Here is a 13,095-nt window from a genome sequence, read left to right on the forward strand (position 1 = left end):
CATGATAAATGGGCTGCCACAAACCAGCTAGTTGAGTTTCTAAATAAGAATGTTGTAATCCTGACAGAGAAAGTACATCTCCACGGCAAGGGTGGGGTGGTCTTTTAGTCTGTACTGTGGCTGGTGTTGATTATTGTCTAGATGACACGCTGTGTCAGAATCTGTTTTGGAAGAGTGTGTTAAACTGGATCAGATCAGCAAGGCCACTCCCATGGAAAGCATATTGAGCTCTAGTAAGGACCAGTCCCTGGTCCTTTTGCACAGTGAAACGTCATCCTCCAATCTAAGTAAGAACAAGTACAAAGCAAGTAAAAAGAAAAATAGTTTAAAAAAAGTAATGGTTGGAGAAGGCTCTGACATGCCTATTCCTCAAATTGAACCCAAAACAAAACATCAGAAGGCTCAGAAAATAATGAATGTTATAAAAACCACGTTTGTGCATTCTAGTAAATGTCCCCCCAACAAAGGCTCAAGTGCCAAGCATAAGGCAATCTCAACATCAAAGGTCTATGATTAACAGAGCAGTACTGAAGCCAAACAACAGACGTGCAGTGGATTGTGTTGTGATCACCCTACTCAGTGCTCAAAAGCCATCATGGCTAATCAGCAGCCCAGCAAATGGAGGATGACCACCAGCGTGGGAATACATATGGACAAAATTCAACCTCCCACTAAGTGAAAATAAATATTCTATTGAAGGAAGAAACATCTTCATGGCCCTTCTGAACTACTGTTGTTATCTGCGTGTCAGGGTCAGGAAAAAACAATGGGTCACTGAAGAGGACAATAGGACACATTTAAATAAAGATCTTATGGTGGACAGAATTCCACGGGTGTGGTCACCTCCCTGCACTGCTGAATTCTGTGTACAATCTCAAGTACTGACAGGGAAGAATGACTCTGGCCAGCTTTGCGCTTCTCCATCTTGGCTGCCCTTTGCAATCTCCATGGTGTGGATGAGATATATTGCAAAAGAAAAAGGGCATAAAGTGTTTCATCGCAGTGTAATCCTTTTGATTTTCGAGGTAGTAGCTGATTTGTCTTTTTCTCTTCTCTGGATATAGAGTTTGTCTGTTTCCCTCATGCTAAATGTACATACATAGTGTAAATGTGCTTCAAAACCCAACTGGATTCTAATGCCGTCTTGGCAGCAGGTGAAGAACTGATGTCTTGGGCTATGAGGTCTCGAGCGAGAGCCTAAGAGTTATTGACCAGGAAGGTCATGGCACCAAAGTAAACACTGTGCCAGGAGGTACTGTTGACCGCTTGATAGAAACTACTAATACAAAGGGTATTAGGAGTAGAAAGGATCAGGACAGAGACCTCAAGAGAGTTACCAAGTCTAAAGTCTGTTCTCTCCTGCCTGACATCTTATCACAGATTTTTCAAAAACTGGAGACCTCTAAGGATGGTCTCTAGTGAGGACTGAGTTTAAGTCAATAGGTCGGAACACAAGGGGATCCTACTACTTTAAAAATTGGGAAATAAGGAAGGACAATTTTGCAAAGTTTGATTTGGTAATGTTCCAAGAGACTTGGTAAACCATCACCTTTAAGTTGGATGGGTTTTCAGTCTGAGAGCAATTAGCATTTGGTCATGGGGATGAGCACCCCGCCTGTGGCTAATTGAACGGAGTCAGGAATTCTTTCTTACTAAATATAGAACCTTTTTGCTGTGATGTCCACGGTATCTTAGTGGTGAAATTTGATCTAAGGGGAGTCTCTACTGTGCCAACAGTTGCGATTAAGATCTACTGGAACCCCTTGAGTTCCTACTTGCCGGACGTTTTTGACTTCTCTGTCTGACTTGCTACTAAGAATCAACATCCTATACGTCCTGTGGGCATAATTTAAATGGGTGATTTTTATTCCCAATGTGTTTGTTCAAACACACATGAGGGTGTCCAAAGTAGAAACCCCTCGGATATTGCTAAGGATTATACTGTTTCCTAACTAAATGGGATCTATTAATGGCCAACGGGACCATAGAGGGGAATGGTCCCCCAGCATTTACTTGTAAGAGAGGCTCATTGGGCACAACTATCTCTTTTTTATCAAAAGATTGGTTTGGGAGATGCAAGAATGTTTATGTTAGAGATTTGGATGCTAGCATTCACAATATGTTCATTGGAATTGTTTCACATCTCACCCCATACTTGCTGAAGTGCCAGTCCTGCGCCTAAATCCCCAACAATGGCAGGAACAGAATCATGAAGTTTGAAAGGGGAGGCATAATATTAAACTGCTCTCAGCAAACCTTGTTGCATACTCTCTTGAAGGGTTGAGAGTCATGAGTGATCTTATGAATTTGGTGGATTTTCTCATGGATCCCCCATGAACAGTCAATGAGAAATCGAGACCACATCATACCCATGATGACATGACTTGGCACTGGAAAAGAGAATTGAGGCAGGCCATTAAAGCCTTGAAAAATACCTCACCAGGCCAATTTTTTCAAAATATGTGTCTAGGTCTCACAGGCATCAAAGGGATGGTGAATTGATGCTGATGGTTGTGAGTAAAGCTGATTCTTGAAACCTTTTGGTTCATTATTAATCACTCACAGGTTGTGCAAGCTAGGCTTCAGAGTATTGGGGTGACAGAGACTTCCTGGTATCATTTTCTAGAGATACCTTATAGGAAGCGATCCCACAAGGAATTTGAATTACTGCCTGACGTTCCTTGGCTGTTAAATATAACCTAGGATACCATAGCCAATTTGATCCTTAAATCATCCTCCTCCTACAGAGTGGCTGGCCCCGATGGTCTAACTAATCAGATATTCAAATCTGATATTGATCTTTGGTCAAGAGTTTTGTTGGTTATATTTAACGAGGTCTTGAGGGAAAAGTATTTTCCTGAATCCTGGCATTTGGAAACTATTATTCCAATTTACATGAAGGGCGATTGAGCAGATCTGACAAACGACCACCCAATCGCTCTTCTTGATGCTGTGGGCAAAATATTCTCTAGGGCAGTTTTGAGAGAATTGGAGTCTTGGGCTGAAGGTAAGGGGATTCTGTCAAAACACCAAGTGGGCTTTCAAACGGGCCTCTCCAGCTCCTTAAATGGCATAGTGATTAGTAAGTCTTTTGTTAGGGGTGGTACTGCCTTGTTCTGTGCCTGGATAGACCTCACAAAGGCCATCAAAACTGTAAATAGAGAGCGTGCATGCCCCTAGTTGTTGTTGGTGATTAGTGCAAACCTACATGATCATTCTCAAATGCAGGTCAGATTAGACATGTGGGGTGCTCTATCTGATCCTATTTCAGTGAATAGAGGAGTGAGGCAGGGGTGCATAGTTGTCTCCTGCCCCTTAAACGTCTATCTTGCTGATCTAGCAGAGTCATTAGTTCAGGCTGCTGTGGCTAGTCCTACGATTGGCTCAAAGAGATTGAATTGTATAGTCTATGCCAGTGATATAGTGCTACTAGATAATACACCATTAGGTGTCCAAAGTTTATTGGAAGTCCTGGGGGAGTATGCTGTACAACATGATCTCCAGATAAATCCTGCTAAATCTAAAATAGCGAAATTTAAGAGACCCTTAAAGAAGTCTCTCGCCTAGAAATGGACAGTGAATGATTATGAGGTTCCCGTAGTGAATGAAGTCCTATATTTGGGATTTAAACTGAGGTCTTTTCCAACAATGTCTAATATGGTTCAAGATCTAGAAGGAATGTTGACCCAGATTTCCTGTCAGATGAGGAAAATCTTGCATACTAATTGCAGCTTCTTAGTCATTCTCCTAGTGAGGTTTTACATGGGCAATGTGGTTCCAACTTTGACATATAATTTGGATGGAAATCCTTTGGCTAGACTAATAGACTGTTCTTGGTCAGAAGCTAATATATGGAAATATGTCCTAAATCTGCAACAATGTATGCCTATTGCGTGCTTAAGATTCGGTCACCCCACGAAGTAGACCCAGAAACATATGGTTACGATACAAGCAATATTTGTCTGAACTAAATGAATCAGAACAACTAGACACGGAAAGCAACTGAACTATATATGTAATATGTCTGTACAATTGTAAATTGCTAATGTATGTGCATAACCTGTGAGCAAATATAAATAAAGTTGTTAAAAAAATTTTAAAAAAAACATATGAGCTGGGCTTGCAATCAGTGCGCGCCTACATGGATTTGAGGGTTATTTCCTTATATAGGCAGCTCTTGGCAACACAGAACAATTACTTGTATGAATATATCGGAACATTGTTGAATTCGGCAAGTAATCCATAATGCAGCAAATATAAAAAAAGAAGTGTTAATGATTCTGAAAGCATGTGAACGCACTGAAGATGATTTAGTCTTAAATCCATTGAGTGTTAAAGAATTCTTGAAGAGACAAGATTGGATTTGTGCAATATCCGGTATACATACGTATGTAATTGCAAAGGTAATATCCCAATATGATAAGCCTAGAGGGACTTTATCAACATATGTAAGGTGTTTCCAACCTGCAAGATGGCATTTGGAATTTTAACAATTACACCTCAATTTGTTACTAAGAAGACAAATCCATTCTTTGAGGTACACAGAGATTTATGTGGATAACCTGTGCCACCTGTGCACAGAATTAGAGACTCAAACTCTCAGACATATAATGCTTGATTATAGGGGCAGTTGGGAACTGAGAGTCAAGTATTTACTCGTTTTGTTTATCATGTGGAATTGTTGTCCTCTGTCTCTTCTTGGCCGAGATGAATTGCAGGGCACAAAGTGTGTTGGACTATAGAAGATTTAAAAGTATTGAAGGAGCTTGGCCTAATTTTGGTATAATACATGATCAATTCCATGTTCTTAGTTTCTTCTTTTAATCTTGATTTGTATGAAATGTAACTGTTTTAACTTTGGTACTGTATGTGAAAAGTCAATTTTTGACAATAACCCATTAAAAAATCAAAATAAGTATGTATTCCTCTTTTTCTACTGGTTCTGCTATAATGCCTTTTGGCCTGTAAATGCTATTATAAATTCTCTTACATTCATGTAATGTGACTGGAACGTATTATCTACTTGTCAGTGAAAGATACTGTCATGTTAAATTTTGTCATCAAATTATGTTCTAATATATTAACTGGTGTCTGCCGAGAATACAATAGTGGCTTAGACACGTTATGTTCTCCTATTGAAATTGGTAATTCATCAGTAAATGGAACCAAACTAAAAGCCCCACAGAATCTCTGCACATTCTTGGTGATGCCAGACATTGGATATTTTCCCTCTGGAATACAGGAACAAGTCGCCCCTGTGTCTACAAGAAACAAAAAAATCTTGCCTTCTATCATTACCTTTGACCCTCCATTCCTCTTGGAGCTTTGGTGTCACAGATAATACTGAACACATCAGGTTACTTTGTGGGCTTTCCTATTGTGGATATACATTCATCCCTGTACCCATAAAAGGATTTCCTCCTACTACTGTCACACTCGCTAAACTGGGTGTAGGTGTTTGTGGGGATCCTGAATTTGTCTTCCATTGTGACATCATCAACGGTTGTGCTTGTTCGAGTAGTGTTTTCATAGGCACTTGCTTTGGTCGCCCTTGTGGCAACTGTGATTGCAGTGGAATCCTCTGTGTTTGCTGCATTTGCTGTGCACATATCTGATGCGGTGTGTGATCTTGTGCATAATACACTGATGGTTCTGTACTATACAGTGGAAAATAACCTGTCCCCTTCTTGGATTTTGCCAATTCTGCTGCATTCCCCCTCTACTTCTTCATGCAGAGCCAATATGTCCTCCTTTTAACACCTTTAGAGGAAGGAATATCTGTTTCTCAGTGCTTGTACTCGTGACTTCAGAGAGATGAATAGGGGCCAAGGGTGTTGTGCACTCCCCCTCATGCTGATTAAGCATCCACTCCTTCTCGGGTGAATCTTCTTCCTCCCATTCATACATTTTCCATAGTTCTAAAATGGTTAACCTTTTGTATAACCTTTTACCTGTAAACACAGCATGTAAATATGTTGTCATATGTTGCAATATTGTTCTTGATAGAGAACCCTCTCGAGGCGAAGGCATGAACATTTTGTCAGTTGTGCCTCTTACCCATTCAGCATGATATTTCCTAATCTTAGGTTTGTACCTAGGTAATGTTTTGCACACATGTAGAAGAGGAGTGTCCTCCATAATGACAAGTCATTTTTAACTGTCAATACTTACTGGACATTCTGCTATTGCTTAAATAAATTAATATTATAGCAACGTTATGCGTTCCTTTTTCCACAATACTTCATATACTAGAACAATTTGGGCAAACACCATCAGTCACCACATATTTTTGAAAAGAGATTCTTCGAATAATATTCTCTTTAATTCTTTGCTACAGTTCTATCAATGCTCACTGTCCTGCAATTTTATTATTCACAATCTAAGAATCATATATAGGTTGCATCCCTTAACATACTCCAGCTATGATGTCATCCTACCGGGCTATTACTAAAACATACTGTGTGGAGAGATTGGTTAAGGGAAATGTATACATAAGGTTTTTATGAATATTAGTATCATCATTGGATTCCTTTATCTGGTAGACGTGCCTTGAACTATCTCTAACTATGTAAAATACAGATAATATTGTAATAGCAGCAGATAGGCCCGTGGAACAATGTATAGTCCACCATTACATAGACCTGTTTGATTGGTTTGCAATCTCTTACCGACCTTGGACATTTGGCTCATTAGCAGCATGTAAACAATGACACCCAAGTGCAAGGGAACAACGTCAGACAGCTGCCTTTATTAGCTAATTAACCTATCATCTCTCATCAGTTAGGCCATAAAACAAGGCTTCTTCTTTGTAGTTGACCTTGCTGGCTGTTCTCTTGCTCTGAACCTTATAGGGAGTGAAGATACCTTGCTATCTCTGTCTGAAGCTTTATGAATAAGCCTTTCCTTCTGGTCTTGTACCACGTGTGAGGAGACCATTATTCTGTCTTTCTATTTAGTACTATTTGATTAAATTATATTGGGTGCCATTACCCTCTGTGGCCTCTGGAGACTTGGTTGCTCCATTCTACATGTGCTTTCTACATATTTAATGTACAATACTTGGCACTCGCAACTGTTCACCCCTTTACTTAATCTTAGATAAATATGTCCTGCGTATGTAGCTTATCCTCTGCCACTCCTTTCACGCCTTGCAGTTGCTTCTTGCTGTGGCATCCTTGATTCTAAGCCAACCAAATATCCTTTGTTCTCGCAGGAATTTTAATTGTAGTGCCTATCAGCACTGCAGCCTAGGTTTCCCTTCTTGAAGCTTCTAGTTTACTATTATACAATGTGGACGTCCATTTACTCAACAAGGCTGCTTTACTGACGTTTTATTTTCTACTTTATCAAGCTTCTACGTTGTCTTATCTACCTTGTGTTTCTGCGTATACACATTGATTATATCTCCTTTCACTTATCTTCTTAGTGTATATGGTTTTCCTTTTCATTTGCATATGTTTACGTTGTTGCTTCAATTCCATCTTTATTCTTTAGATATCCCTACATCAGTCTTAGTGTCCACATATATTCTCTCTTTAGTGGCATCACTTTACATCCGTCAGACTTAACTTATAGTTCTTCTATATCCAGTGGTGTTTGCAGGCTCATGTCTACTGCATCAGTTTGAGTGTTCATTCGGTACTGTTGTCTGAGTGCATAATGTCTCTCATACCTTGATGTGGTATTGAGATGATAGTAGGTGTCAAACACAGAGCTTTCTTGCTGTTCTTCCAATATGATGTATGTTAGGGGGTGGGCTCTATAAATGACGTGTACATCTACCTCTCCACAGTACGCAGTGTCATCGGGATGCTGCCTTGATTGCGGGGGAATGGCCTGCAGTATTGACAGGGTGCATTATGACAGGGTACTGCACAAAGGTTGGTATATGTGGCTGGATCTGCTTTGCGTGAGGGTATGTTGTGGGCATTCCGGCTGCTACTTGTACCTAGGGTTATTTTGAGGTTGAAAGTCCATGAATACTGAGCACACGAATCACATACTTCTACGTGCATGCACGTACAACGTGGTGTTATGGGCAGATGAATTTGCGGGGTACATGCGCATTTTCTGTAAACTTTAGCCCTAATTTGCAGAAAAAGTATTAACAGTGCGCAAAAGTGAAAGTGCAAGCACAGATATTGTGCTGTGAACTGATTTACAGAATGAAATAAGTGCAGAAACCTGCAGGACAAAGAAAAAGTAATAGCGCCAGGCCCACCCACGAAACGTCTCATTTCTAAAACAACATAGCCCCAGCGAAGTACTTTGCACCGCAATGTCAACAGTGACATTGACCGGTCAAATATGAAAGAAGTAATCTACGATTACTAATCAGCAATCACTATCACTCACACTGCTGCACATTTGCGGCCACATTTCTACATTGAGCCTGCACCCACACCGCATCCCAATACCACGACCGATCTGCGCCCCCCAGTTCTACATTGACCATTACCATAATGATGCCTATCTAAACAGGAAACCCTTATCATATTAAACCATCACCCTCCTAATAATATGGTTTAGGGAATTGAGCTACTTGTAACTTCAATCCTATCAGTGATTTTTCACAATCAATGGCAGGTGCTAAATAATTATATCCTCATTGTCTTTCATATTTCTATTTTTACTTCAACGCACCCACTTCTTATTTGCTTGGTTCCAGCTCACTAATATCTGTTTGATTCTAGATGTAATTGGGGATTTCTGTTATTGGTACAATGTTCTCTTTGAGATGTGCCTTCTGAATTAAATCTTAATTTTTCGCACCTCCAACAATGTCGAAATTCGACTCATGTTTTTAAAAGCCAACACATCATTGGCATTCGAGATTCAATACTTATTGTTTTCCCATTTAGTCATATTCTATAATTCTTTCATTTTTTATTTTTTTTATTTTGTTTGGCTGAAAAGTTCATCCTTTCAAAAATTCATTGTCATACAAAAAGAACGTTTCATTGTTTACATATTTACATTATTATTTTACACAATATTGTTAATGTATACATAAAAGATGAGAATAATTATTACTCAATCAATTTAAACATTCCATATACATCATATAAAATTAGGTACAAATCTTTGTATCTAATAGACAAACATGTGTTAGAAAGGTTCTATTCAATTTGTTAACTCTGTGGGTAAAATAACATTGTGCAAGTGCAATTTTTCCTGCTATTCTTCAATAAAATATCCTTCACTTGGCTGAAGCTGCTTACAGGTGCCATTTGTCTTACTTTTTATATGCTGGTATTTTTCATGATTAAATACACCTGTTTTGTAAATAGTTGCACATTGTAATTTGTTAGAACAGGTTTGAGATCTTCTGATTCTATTGCATTTACCGTGACCTGCCTCTCCAGCTCGCTGAAGATGCCATATATCAAGGAATTCTCAGCATCAAAATCAACCAAAGCCAAGCCAGTCTGTAACCATCAAAGCCAAGTCTGGACCTAGTGCTGTGTCTCTACATTTTAGAGGGCGAGTCCTAAAGCCAACATTTGGGATAACATCCAAGGCTGGTTTGCTGATAATTGTCTGTCAAATCACACAATATTGGTTCTGAAATCTGGAAATGTATGCATTTCTAAGCCTCGGTACTGCCCTTTGTTTTATCTCAGTGCCTCCTGTGTAGTCCTGTATAGTCCTAACCTATAAACCACTTGCACCAATATTGCTAACCATGCCCTATCTATATCATATTCTGCAGGGAAAGTGTGTTTTATTAAAAATGCCAGGCCAGCTATAAACACGCATTACATCTGTTTTTTTATCTCGTAGACAACAATCTGTCAATTGAATTCCTTATGTTCAAAATCTCAGATGTTGACATGTGGAGACCTGAAAGGTTCTTCACGTTCTCTGCTCTTATTTGATTTATGTATGTTTAACCTCTGGCACACCTAACCCCAATGAGGAAGGTATACATTCATCCACTGGGTCAAATCAATGTTGGATAAAAATGAAGCCGTGGATGGACCTTACATTTATGAATACTCCACCCCAACAGGGCTGACATAATTACTTCCAATGCCCATGCCAGTCCCTTGTATTCAACATTTTGTGTAGGACCATTTGGTACTGCCCTACCGCGGTATCCACTGAAGAAATACAAGAGAAAAATCAAATAGAAGAAAATGTCGAATATGCCACTGTAAAAAGAATGATAAGAAAAATGACGAGTAAGTAGAGCAGGGGTTGCAGTGGTGTCCCACTCTCTTCTTACTCGAGAATAATGGTAATCAGGGGTGGCAGGGGTGTCCTGCGCTTCCATATACTTGAACGCGGGGGACAAATAAAGTTTTTTTTTAAAAGAAGAAAAAATATCAACCTGCTTCAGACATTCCGCTTCTCAATGGGGAGGTGGAACTCGCGTCGCAGGGAAAGAGCCGTGCAGCGGAGCAGCAGATAAGTGAACCGCAGAGGTAAGTATGAATGGTAGGGGTGTGGAGGGTGGGGGGGATAGTGGGCGGGGGTGATGTGCGTGTTTATTTTGTAACAGGCATTTTGAAATAATCACGTACATCCCCCTACCCCATCATCTGTGAAAAAACATCTGTGCATTTATTTTTGTTAATAGCTATCCTCTAATGTTCAGATATACACAGATAGAAAAACGTGCTTTTTCCTGCTTCATAACTTGAAACACTTGCTGAAGGAGTTCCATTGTCCACAGCAAGTAACTATTCGAAATGCATGTCTTTTTTAGAGACTTGACATCAGCATTTCATCGACTGTCCTCCACTGTATGTCCTCCTGGCTAGGTTGAATGTCAACACACTTTATTCCATAATTCCACATGAAGATGGAATAGCTGCATGCTCGAAATTCCATCAAAATAGTGAACACCAAGACATACATGCCAACCATAGCTATCACAGATGTAATGAGGTTCATACAAGCACACAATGTTTGCTTCAATAGAAGACTCTTCGTACAAAGACCGGAAGGACGGCAGCCCATCAGTGTCAGGGTCAGGGGGCAGGGAGTGTGTCTTCCCTCCCCCACCGGATCTCCCCTGCTGCCAGATGCGTCTCTATCAGCCTCCTGCATGGTTGGTGCTGATTTGGAAGAGAAACAAAATAAATTCACCCTGTCAGTGGCGCGCTGCCCTACAAAGGACAGCGCAACACTGGCAGGGTTTTTAAATAGTTATTATCAGCGCCCATGCGCTGGCTGGCTAATGTCCGTTATGAAAAAAAAACATGAAAAAGGGAAGCCCCACACACAGGTTGCCACACAAACCACGTTGCTGCGGCCCGCAAGGCATTGGCACGCCCCGGAAGCACTTGTTGAAGTCCTTTCTGGGTGCGCAGTCGCTGTGCGCCAGGCCTGAGTTAAAATGTGTGGGGGCTCCCGGCTAAGAGCGAAAACACTCTTCTTTCTCAGCCAGGGGATGATGTGGACGAAGGAACCAGTGTTTCGAAGGCAATGAGGTGAAGTTAATGTGGGGGCGAGGTGTGCCCTTTGTTATGATGTTAGAAAACGCGCTGGATGATGCAACACATGGGCAAGAGGATCGGAGGAGGTGGGGTCGTGACACGTGGATGTCAAGAGGCCAGCAGAGGGAAACGGCGCTCAAATAGACCTGCCACGTTGTTAATGGCAGGCATAGAACAAGCCGCGTGGGATATGTTTAGCAATTCAAAACCAGGGTGCACTGACCATTGGAAGAATTGGATGAGCGCGGCAACCATACTGTCAGAGATCCGGAAGAGTTCTTCCAATCACGTCTCAACACTAGGGTGTGCACGAGGGTCACACGTTATTTACGCAATGAATGAGTAGGTCAGAAGCGAGAGGTACCTGGCAGGAAGTTCTGCATAACATTTTCCGATTATGGTTTTTACCCTGAAACGCAAAAAAATTGAACATAAAAAATTCGAAAATGCACATTTTATACACGTTGCGTTCGTTTTCAAATACATTCGCATTCGAATTCTTGAAAATTGTTTTATTTTTCTTTGTTAAGTTGCTAATTGTATAGTCCTCTGGTGGGCGGTCTCCCTCCGCAGAGACTGTGCTGCGCCCTTCTGATGGACAGTATTCTGCACACATGCATAGATCATAAAATACATACAATAATCTGGCCATCTGTTTAAAATGTTTATAAGGCGTGTGTAATGCCTGCTGCTACGTGATAACAGATTACCGTGGCTATTATACATTCCTATAGGTGTGTTTTTCAGACAGTGTGGCACATACACTTGGTTTGAACCAAGCTCTTCACCTATGGTAAAGGCAGAGAGCCCGAGCTAACAGGATGACTCTTTTCCCGGACCCTGCTCCCCAGGAGGCCTGGTGCCAATGCTTCCAGAAAACATTATGTTACGTGGTGGTGTCTCCCAACCCCCAGGAGCTGCTCAGGGCAGTCAAGTCGCAACCTGCATGTCACAGAGCCGGCCCCCCACACCACATATCAAGGTGGTTTCCGCATGTTTGGCACCCAAGAAAGAGGATGCCAGGGGCAGGCAACCTGCTGACCAGACTTACACTGAACACACATATGCACGCCCGGTGTGAAGAGAAAACACAGCTTGTAACGAGAGCGCCGCAAAGGAACCGACAAACACTAACAAGTGTAATCTCGTGCCTTCCCAAATATCCTTCCAACCCTACTCACCCATTTCTTTGAGGTTAAGTGGGGTCTGTCTGAGGCAGGAGCAGCACTGTCCTCAATATTACCACGAACAACAGGTAAACGTTAAGCTAAGTTCTTTCCCGTTGCAAATAACGTTTGCTTGGGAAAGGATAATATTTTGAGAAGCACCATTCGGGTCATGCGTTAGCCGAAACATTAGCGGTCACCAATCTTGATTAACCCCTTAAGTGTCAAGGACGAGTATGCTCGTCCTTTTTGTATAGACTTGCCTAATAGCCTTGGACTTTTGGGTGAATCTAACATTTTCCATTTATCAGACGGAGATTAAGATCCACAATATTCTTTCCATGGCTTCAATGTTGCACAACACCTGCTCAAATAAAGCATGTTAGTTTCATGGACTGTCCCCTATATAAAGAAATAAGGCTACCAGGTGGCTTCCCATCATACGTGACACCAGGTTGCAGTGTTGATTTTGCATTTACAGACCA

The sequence above is a fragment of the Ambystoma mexicanum genome, chromosome 4q (genome assembly GCF_040938575.1).
Source record: "Ambystoma mexicanum isolate Mex_15411 chromosome 4q, UKY_AmexF1_1, whole genome shotgun sequence".
NCBI classification, from domain to species: domain Eukaryota; kingdom Metazoa; phylum Chordata; class Amphibia; order Caudata; family Ambystomatidae; genus Ambystoma; species Ambystoma mexicanum.